Here is a 10,710-nt window from a genome sequence, read left to right as displayed (position 1 = left end):
GAAGTAAAATTTTTTCAGATTGGGTTAATTTGGAAGATAGTAGATGAAACAAAAACTGAGAAAACAATAATTTGAGATAGAAACTCAATTTTTATTTGTTAGGAGTTTTGTTATCACTTGCGTATTTCTAATTCCGAAGGTTTTCAGATTATAAACAAAAGAATTGCTCTTAATTTGTTCTAAAAGCCCAACGTAAAATTACAGCTTTGTATTCTCAATTCTTACATGTAGTTTTCAATGCTTTAAATAGCACCAATTTTTTCTCACTTAGATTAAAAAGCATAAAAATCAAGATTAAAAAGCGATTTAATGACTATTTTGCAAAAAAAGTGATAGTTAATGATCCCTAATTTTATCTCTGCCAGCAAAACGTTCGTTCAATTGATACTAATTTCTCCTAAATTCCACTGTTCTGACTAATTTTTCTTGCAAAGTGAGTTCAAAAGCGAAAACTTGTGACAAGCAGAGAGCAAAAATAACCTTAAAATATAAAACATTTCTACAAAAAAATCACGAAAATTTTGTTGTCGAAGCAACAGTGAAATAATCATCAATTTTGAAGAAGATTTTGTTGAATTTCATCCAATCTAATATACTTTAACAAAATTTTACGCCACTTTTAGTCCATTTTAGCAGCAAAATGTTCATCTTTCCTCAATGATTCCAAATCTATTTTTATTATTAACGTGAAAAAAAATCTCAGATGATGTAATATGTGGGTTAAGTATTGAGTAAAAACTGAGGAGGAGTTGAATCATGGAATTTGATCTAGAAATTTTAATAAATATTGCTCGTATCGTTCATTTGAACTGAAATTTTCAGATGAATTTTCCTTGAACTGGACAAAAAACCAGTTACTTACAGAAATAAAAGTTAAAAATGAAAAATTTTGGATAATTTTCAGTTTTTTTTTCTCAAAATTAACGGTTATTTACCCAATTTTCCCGAGAAATCGGAAGTTTCAATTTTGAATCACTTAATATGAGCTTTATATGTTCAGAGCATTATATAAACTACTTTTTAGCCCAAATTAGGGTAAAATTTATTTACCTCAATGCTGTTTTGCTATTTACCTCAATTACTTCAATGCTAGGGTAAACTTTATCATATTTCAAACTTTATCATATCCGTATTTTCATTCAAAGTATTGTATCACTGTCTCAACTTGATGCCAATTAAAAATCAATTTGAGCTTAATTCTGTACTCTACACGTTTTATAGTTTTTCAATTAGATTAGAAGCAACAAAAAACTAGTCAAAACCTTGAGATTTCTGCAATTCTTTCTAAAAACTTGAAATTTCTGCTATTTTTTCCGAAAAACTTGAAATTTTTGCTATTTTTTCCGGAAACTTTGCTTTTTTTTGTAATTTCAGTAGTTTCAGTGTAGTTTCAGCTAGATTGAGTACTGTTTTGAATTCATCTATTAAAATAGTTGTTAAATCAAATTATATCAAATCTTATCGTGTTTTGAAGTTTTTTGAAAAAAGTTTCATTTTTTTAAAATCAAAATTTCAAGTTTTGAACGTCTTAACATTGACTTACCATGAACTAAAAAACATCATTGCACACGTATTAAACCAATTACATAACGCGTGACGAGATTTTTGCGAAAAAGTATTTCTTCAACCGTTTATCTTACCATTCTCCTACAATCACACTGAAACCTTACCATACCCTATCATAATTCATTGGAAATCTATTCCTTATCTTAACACATTGAGAAACCTATTCCTTATCTTAATATATTGGGAAATCTTTTCCCTATGTTAATACATAGGGAGATGACCGGATACTCTATAGCCAATGTTAATACACAGGGGACCTCTCCCCCCCGCCGGACGATTTTGCCCCGACATATACTTCAGACACTAGTTTTTTGAACAAACTTCAGATAAATTAAATCAAATGAAACGAAGGAGCTAATTACCATTTTTTTTTGCTCTCAAAATGTTGTTGATGAGAACTTATTGCTATATTACACGGACTGGCTCTCTTGTACAGAGCTATAAAAAATAATGCTAAGTAAACGAATTTAGAATCAACACATACTAATTGTATCAGGCCAAAGCTTTAAAATTTTTGGCTGCCTTTGGGGCAGAATTTTTTTAAAACAAAAAAAATATCAAAAAAGAATCGAACGTTTTCAAAAATGTTCGTTTTTTGAATTTCAATCATACACCAATATAATCTAATTCCAATTCAAACGTCGAGTGATATATCATATTAAAGCTTTTTCAGCCCTGCTGCTTCGAAAGAATTTCAAAATGTCCAGTGTCGGGAAAAAGGTCAGTTTTCGAGTTTCAGTTCAATTTCGAGCGAGAAAGGGTTTTTATAGAAAGATAGCCAAGTAATTTTAATTTTACTTTGGTAATAATAATTTTGAAAAACTTACCGCGTATTTGAGATTAAAAGCTTCTAGAATTCTTAAAGAAAGAACTGCAAAAATGCTTTGCAAACTTAAGAATTTTTTTTTTTGGATTTTCAATGATTTTTTTTTGTTTTTCTTGACAGCTTTTGATATGACACTAATTTAAAAAATAATTTATTTTTAAGAAAATGGTCGGACCATTCTGTGCATCTTGCACATCAACGAGCTATTCTTGTGTTTTTGGTTTTTTTTTCGGTTTATTCGAAGGCAAAAACAAATTTATGCGTGTGATTGTGAAAATTTCGAGTTTCAACTTTTTCTGGCTCAATATTTCCTGCCAATATTTTTTCCTCATTTCATTTGTTATCTATGTAAGTGTTTTTGGCTTAACTACTGCTATTTAAGCCGAATGCTAGTTTGTGGTTAGAGTTGTTTCTTAAATTTTTTTCTGGGACACATACGTGCAAAAACTTTAAGCATTAAAAGTTTTGATAGGTATTCTTTGATTTTTTTCCAATTATCTATTTTCGACTGAATGGTTGTATGGCATTTTTGATTGTGTAGCTATCTTTGTGTTGTAGCGCAAAAGCTGATAACTCTGCTTCACCTCTCTAATAACTTTGATTAACTTTCTCAAAACTCATACAATTGTTGTTTCTAGAGATTACTTTTCCCTAAAAATTAAATAACCATGCTACGTAAATAATCTTCAAATGCGCTGTTGTGATAATTTTGTGTAAATCTTCAGTTTTACACAAATAAATTGTAAGGCCCTAAAATTCGAAGTACTTTGATTTGTTTTTGCGTCACAAAACTAAGAGAGAAAAAGAAAGAGAGAGAGAGAGAGAGAGAGAGAGAGAGAGCGAACGAAGATGAGACAGAGAGAAAGATAGACAGAAGGATCTGCGTAAGAAAATTTGTTACAAAACTGAAATTAACCCTAAGCGAATCGTTTAAGGAAAAAAAAAGATTCTTACATCTGCTATGAACTCTTTGATAGTTTTGCTTTAAAACATTCTTAAAAGTTTAGGTATCGCATAAGAAAAACGTAATTACAACGCCAAGTTTGGTTTAATAACAGAGCACAAAAGAGTGCTCGCTTGCTTTCAAAATCCACAGAAACATGTTATAAAACTATTTAATCAATAATCTATAACACATTAATGTTATAATACATGTTATTTTTGCATCTCGCCTCGAAATTAAACATTACTAAAAGAATTACAAAAGAAGTTCGTTAAACAGCCCGCCGGAAGTCTCAATGAAACAGCGCATCCTTGCAACCAATTTTACATTTATACCAGTACATTAGTTAACTAGCTTTTTACTGATTGAAGCGCTATCTCGATGTAATTTAATCAATGTTTTACCGAGGTTGATTATAGAGGCGGGTTTCTAAAAACAACTTTTCTTAAGTTTCATCAATAACTTTCGAAACTTCAATCAAGTTAGAAATTTCAATCCCAGGGGAGGTCTCCAAGAGAGCTCTCGAGTTCTTTGTTGTCAATTTGATGAAAAACAATGAGCGTACGGTTGTCTTACTGACACAAAATGCATTCCATATGTTCGCAAAAGGATCAGTTGTGAATGTCTCATCGATAGCCGTAGTTAGACATACTTTTTTCTCATTCAAGTAATGACTCAATCTCAAAAAGCTGCTCTACATATGAAGTTTGATAAATGAAGCACAGTGCTGATTTAAATTATCCGGACGAAACGAACAAAACTTGAATTTTCAAACGCGTTTTTCTCAAATTGGGTTAAGATTAGACAAAAAGTGAAGAGGACAAAAGTTGCTTAGAACTTCACCAGAATTAATATGGTGCCATTTTTCTCCGAAATTCTCAACAAAAATTATACCCCAAAAATGGGTCATTTTGGCTTTTTTCAATTAATCAAGAATTACGCTGAAACTACTTTGTTAATTGATATGAAAATTATATCACAGGAAGCCTTTTACGCATTTCAGCAAAGTTTAAGAAGGGTTAAATTTCCAAAAAATTGCGCAAATTGTTTAAAATTTTTTTTTAAAACAGAGATTCTGGTTTTTATATAGTAAAAATCACATTTATTGACTATCAAGTGAAATTTTTTTCATTTATACTGGTTTTTGGAGATTTAACCCTTCTTAAACTTTGTTGAACTGCGTAAGAGGCTTCCTGTGATAAAATTTTCATATCAATTAACAAAGTAGTTATAGCGTGATTCTTGATTAATTGAAAAAAGCCAAAATGACCCATTTTTGGGTTAAAATTTTTGTTGAGATTTTCGGAGAAAAAATGGCACCATATTAATTCTGGTGAAGTTCTAAGCAACTATTGTTCTCTTCACTTTTTGTCTAATTTTAACCCAATGCGAGAAAAACGCGTTTGAAAATTCAAGTTTTGTTCGTTTTGTGCGGATAATTTGAATCAGCTCTGTAGGTTTTGCAAACTTTTGCACGACGCAAAACAAAAATTAATTGGAAAAAATACATTTTATTGATTTTAAATGGATTATAAAAGATTTAAAATTTTATAAGAACAATATATTATAATCAGTTTTTATTCCATTTGTTGCCTGAATGCAACATGGGAATCTATTGTTTTGATGACACTTTGGACCTCAAAAATGTTGGACACGTTGGACCTCAGTTTTTATTCCATTTGCTGTCTGAATGCAACATGGGAATCTATTGTTTTGATGACACTTTGGATATCGAAAATCAAGAACATAGAAATGAATGCTAGAGATTAGTTGCCCTTATTGTTGCGCTTTTTGATTCGGATTTACTGCTTGAAATATTTGACCTTCACCATCAAAATGGCCGAAAATAATCCAAAAAACTACGTTGATTTATTGAAAAATCTTCGCCCAGATTCCATTATTGACCCTAAATTAATGATTCCTATTATCACTAGCCTTTTGGCAAGAGTTGATTCTCTTGAAAATGTTTTAAATGAAAGAACCCAGGAAATAATTGACTTAAAAAACAATGTTTTTGGTCTCGAAAAGCGAGTAAATTTTCAGGAAAGATATTCGAGCAAAGATTGCTTAATTTTTTCAAATTTTGATATCAACCCATACTCCCCCAACCTGATTTCTGACATGTGCAACCTAGTTTACCATTACTTTGGTGGCTATGTATTATCACCGGGAGCTATCAAGGCATGTCATCCTCTTCCGACGCGCAAGGATTCTGGTAAGAATGTTCCAATCATTTTGAATTTTGTCTATTATTGGACAAAGATGAGATTTTCGGAAGGAGGCGTATGTTATCTGAACAGAAGGGCATTCAGGGAAAAGGTTTATTCATAAATGAACGGCTGCCGAAATCAGATATGGAAATTAAAAGGAAATGCGATAACATGAATCTTATTACAACGACTCATAACTGCCAAGTGAAAGTTTTTTGCAAACGACCAAATGGCTCATTTTATTCCCAAAGTGTAACTAGTCTTGCTGGCGTGGAACAACTAGCTAAAATTGCAGCCAAAAAACAGATCAGTCAAAACCGGCCAAGACCTCACAACTATCCTCAAGCAGTTCAAAAAACCTTCATTACTGGGCGCCATACTGGTGCTCAACTAAATACCAATTCAACTCCTGGTATTTCGAGGAGATGGTCACAGAGGAATTTATCGCCAGAAATATTGAATCTTGATAATCAGGCTTCGAAGAAATTAAATATTGAAAGATAATCAGAAGCGCTCAATATAGAAAAAACAGTAACAGAAGAAGCTAACAAATAAATTCAATCAACCTGACTGAAGTCCTATTTTTTTGAAATGGAAAGAAATGTAGAAGAACGTCATATGGGCGACTTAAAAGACAGTTTTTTTGTATTTTTCAAATATAAGGTCCCTCAGATGCCATCATGACAACCTCGTTATAGATATTAATCAGTTAGAACAAAAACCTTTGATTATTGCGCTATGCGAAACCTGGCTGTGTGATAATGATTATCTGAATCTCTATCATCTTGATGGCTACCATCCTTTAATTTCTAAACACCGGAAATATTAACGAGGTGGGGGATGTGCATTTTATGTGCGCGACGATGTGAATTTTCAGTTAAAGAGTGTAGAGGTTAATTTCGAATGCATCAACATATCTATCGTGTATAAATCAGTCAAGACTAATATTTCCGTTGTCTATAAACCCCCACAGAGCAAAAATGAGGTTTTTTTGAATCACTTTGAGAATTACCTTCTGTACTTAAAAGCTTTGAAAACTATTTTTCTTGTTTGTGGAGATTTTAATATCGACACTTTAGATTGCAAGCCAATTACCAAATCTTATATTAATCTAATTAAAAGCTGTGGTGCTCATATTTTGAATAGAGATCCAAGATCGAGTAAATGAATTGATCCTTTAATTGCTAATTTTGACGCCAACGTAAAAACACTGGATTCAACTATTTCTGATCATTTTTCCGTAATTATATCAGGTTACGTGAATGTTGATCCGCAAGAAAAGCAAGATTACTGCAATAGAAATCTTAAAAATCTTTACCGTGACGATAATATTTATAAGTATTTGTTCCTTTTAGAAAACAAATTGTCAAAGTTTTAAAAGCTTAGTGATCCCAATGAGAAATTATGTCTGTTAGTTGAATCCATAGTTTCATCAGTTGATCGTTTTGCTCTTTTAGAAAAATCGAAATCACAAAAACAGTCATGGGTTACCAATTCAAGCAAAAAGATCCTCAAAAACCGCGATCGGTTTTTCAGTAAGTGGGTACAAAATCCTACTGAACAAAATCTTACTGAATAAAATCTGAATAAACTAAAATATTCTCAAGCTAGAAGTTTTGCAACCAAGGTAATGAAAAATGAAAAGAGAGTTTATTACGACAAAAAAGTTGGAAATGGTAGAAATGCGAAAACGCTGTTCCAGGCCTTCAAAGAATTTTGCAAAGTAAACTCCAAAAACACGAGTTTTTTTTGCTGCTGATGTTTTTAATGAATTTTTTGCCTCAATTGGCGAGAAACTGAGAAATCATGAATTTGATTACAAACAAGCGTTGGGTTATGTAGATCGCATCGAAAAATCAATGGTTTTTTATGAAATTACCCACAAGGAAATTGAAAATGCTATATATATGTTGAAAAATAAAGGTTCAAATGGTCATGATGGCCTAAATAACAAAATTATAAATTTATCGCTCCCTGTAATTTCTCTAAGAATTTGCAGCCTTTTCAACCAATGTGTTGAGAGTGGTTATTTACCTCAAGGCTTAAAAGTTGCAAAAGTTATTCCCCTTTTCAAGGGAAGTTCAAAAGAATTTTTGGAAAATTATAGACCTATTAGTTTACTCAGTTCACTCAGCAATTTCGAAAGGATAATATTCAATAGAATGTATAACTTTGCTAACAGAGAGAGATGCTTTGTGAAAAACAATTTGGATTTCATAAAAAAACGTCATGCGTGGACGCATTAATCGAATTCACCGAATTTTATTAGAGGGGGATGGGACAATAAATTGGTTGGTCAATCATGCCTCGTTGATCTCAAAAAAGCATTTGATAAAATAAATCATGATCTTGTTTTGGCAAAATTGGAAAAATACGGCTTTAGAGGCCGGATTTTTTGTCTTTTGAAAAATTACTTTGCAAACCGGTTTCAATTTGTTCAATTTGATAATAAAATATTTTCTTGTCGCTCTATGTCATGTGGAGTACCACAAGGGTCAGTTTTAGGTCAGTTTTTGTTTTTAATATATATGAATGATCTTCCGAAAATTGCTGAAGGATCTGAGGTTGTTGTATTTGCTGATGATACTACAATATGCAATGCAGAAAAAAATTGTTGCGATAGCTTTGATAGTTCGTTAAATAAAGTGGATAGATGGTTCAAAACGAATGGACTTTGTGTCAATCCTGATAAAACTCAAATAATGAAATTTGGTAAAACTTTTCAAAAGATTACTTTGCTTTTGGTACTACAGTTCAAATTACAAATGTGTGTAAATATTTAGGCATTTTTGTTGATAAGAAACTTTTTTCAAATTTCATACTGAAAATGTGTGCAAAAAGTTAACTAAATTTTGTGGCATTGTCTGGAAAGCTAGGTATGTTTTTTCTAAACAGCAGATGCTTCGCTTCTACAAAGCATATGTAAATCCTACAATCACTTATGGAATTTTAATATACGGCACTACATCCCAATCTCACCTTACCGAGATAATGAAACTACAAAAAAGAATCTTGAGAGCATTTTTTTTAAACGTAGATATGAATCAATTAAAGAAATTATGGACGAAAACAAATTGCTTACTGTTTTTGAATTATACTTTTTTTGAGATGTTTAAGTACTTGTTAATGGAATTGCGATCGGACAGAAAAAATGGTTTTCTGTGTCAGATTTACTCCCAAAAAAGTGGACCATGTACCAGGAGCAAAGCGAAAGGCTTAATTAAAGTGGCAAAATTTTCTACTAACGCTAAACAGAGATCGCTTACAGTTAGAATTGTGCAGGCTTTCAACTATTTAAAGCAAAATGACTTGATACCTGTTAATATACATGAAATGTCAGAAGTTAGTTATTTGAGACTCTCTAAACAGTTTTTTCAAATTTACCTAAAATACAATCAAGACCTCTATAAACTGTTTTTTAATTTCAGCCCTTAATTTATTTTGTTTGTTGAGTTGATGCTGGGTGTCTTCTCTTTACTCTCCAGGATATCCTACTCGATGAGCAGTACTGCTCTTTAGGATCTCCCTCCAGGCATAATATATTGCTTTTGGCGTTGTATATGTAGCTGGTAAATAATTCAATTTTCAAATATATTTTAATTATTTTTTTCGCTTTTTTTAGATGCGGGATGAACTCAATTTTTTAAAGTTTGTTATCCAATATTATTTCTAATTGTTTTAGTTTTCCAGTGAGAATGTGTTGATCAATTTCCAACATAGTCAGTAATCACTTGGTAATTTTAATTGAGTGTCAAGTTTCCCATATTAAAAGAATGTAAAAGTTCGCAGCAGGTTTACCACCCAGAATATATTTTATACTGTTATAATATTTCTATTATACGATCACCCCTTTATACTGTTTTGAGGTATACATTTTTTGACAGACTCTAAAATTTTACCAAAGGCGTATTTGGCGCCAATACATACTCATCAATGAACAATTGTGACTTCAAAAATGCTTACAGATATTGAAACAGAGCAAAAACTTCAGCTGAAAGAGTGAATGAAAATTAATGAATATAGGAGTATACCACAAACGTTTTAAGACCAGATCACAATGACTCTAAAGCGCGCAATACGTTTTGAATCTGTTTGACCATTTTCTTTTGCAGGCACGGTAACCACACAAAAGACAAGCAAACCATGAATAAAACCTCTGAAAAAAAAACACTGAAACAGCTCAAATAAATCTGGCTTCAGAACGGTCAAGACAGCTCATTTTTTTTCTATATATACAATGCATCTCATACTTTCAGTACAAGTTTATCCCATTTTTTTTTGGATACATTATTACCAACTTCATTTAGTTTTATAACAAATATTTTTAGTTGCCTGGCTGAGGCAATACCGGAAAATTAGATATTTCTACCGAAATCCTAACCATAATCACATCTCTCTCTCTCTCTCTCTCTCTCTCTCTTTCTCTCTCGGAATTTATTGCTGTTTTTTATTTGTTATTTGCTATTCAGGCACCTGGCCACATCCGCGAATTTCCGGAGATCTACTAATTAAGAAATCAATAATATGTTTTTCTACCTCTAGAAAGCCTATACAATAGCCGGTTTTCTGCTCGACAAAGAAAAAAAACAGAGTTGAGATAGGTTAGCGCTATTTATTATGAACTCTTGTTGTGTTTGCTGTTTCGCGGACTGAAAGCGAAAAAAAAGACTCTCTGCCTGGACTTGGAGGCTAAATCGACACATCTAGAGTAATCTGCAAGATCGAAGAAACCTTTTCTGCACTCATTCTGCCTTAGACTGCAAATTTCTCTGACGCTAAACAACCTTTCCTTTTTTGGCGTCTTTGAATGGCAAGTCACGTTTTCAGTTCCCTAGAGCTGTCGTCTGCGCTTTTTGAGTTAACCAATCCGCTACGTATGATTAATGATTGGATAATAATCACCAGGGCAACAGAATTTTCGTAACCAGCTCAAACAAATCAAAGTCATCCAGCAAGGTTCAAGAGGGAGTGTTGAAATAATGTACTTTAAAGATATTAAGGTGTCCAAACTGACCAATGTTTAGTTTCCGAAACAACAAAGATCGTTGCACAAAATGATTAATTTCACTGCCAAATTAGAAACCTGTTGTCGGTTGAACAACTCAGATGAATGTACATAAGTTATGAACAACCATTTTAGCAACAGGGAATACTGATCTATGGTT

The 10,710-nt window shown here is 32.1% G+C and overlaps 1 protein-coding gene across 2 annotated transcripts in view; it reads left to right on the top strand.

The window, feature by feature from the left end:
* The window catches only part of LOC134851682 (phospholipid-transporting ATPase IF-like), a 69,556-nt gene that overhangs the window by 33,498 nt on the left and 25,348 nt on the right, over window positions 1-10,710 (top strand). The gene's annotated exons all lie outside the window — the stretch shown is intronic.

This window comes from Symsagittifera roscoffensis, chromosome 7 (genome assembly GCF_963678635.1).
Source record: "Symsagittifera roscoffensis chromosome 7, txSymRosc1.1, whole genome shotgun sequence".
In the NCBI taxonomy this organism is placed as follows: domain Eukaryota; kingdom Metazoa; phylum Xenacoelomorpha; order Acoela; family Convolutidae; genus Symsagittifera; species Symsagittifera roscoffensis.
The sequence above is the reverse complement of the archived record's forward strand: the minus strand, read 5'-3'. Positions and strand labels throughout refer to the sequence as shown.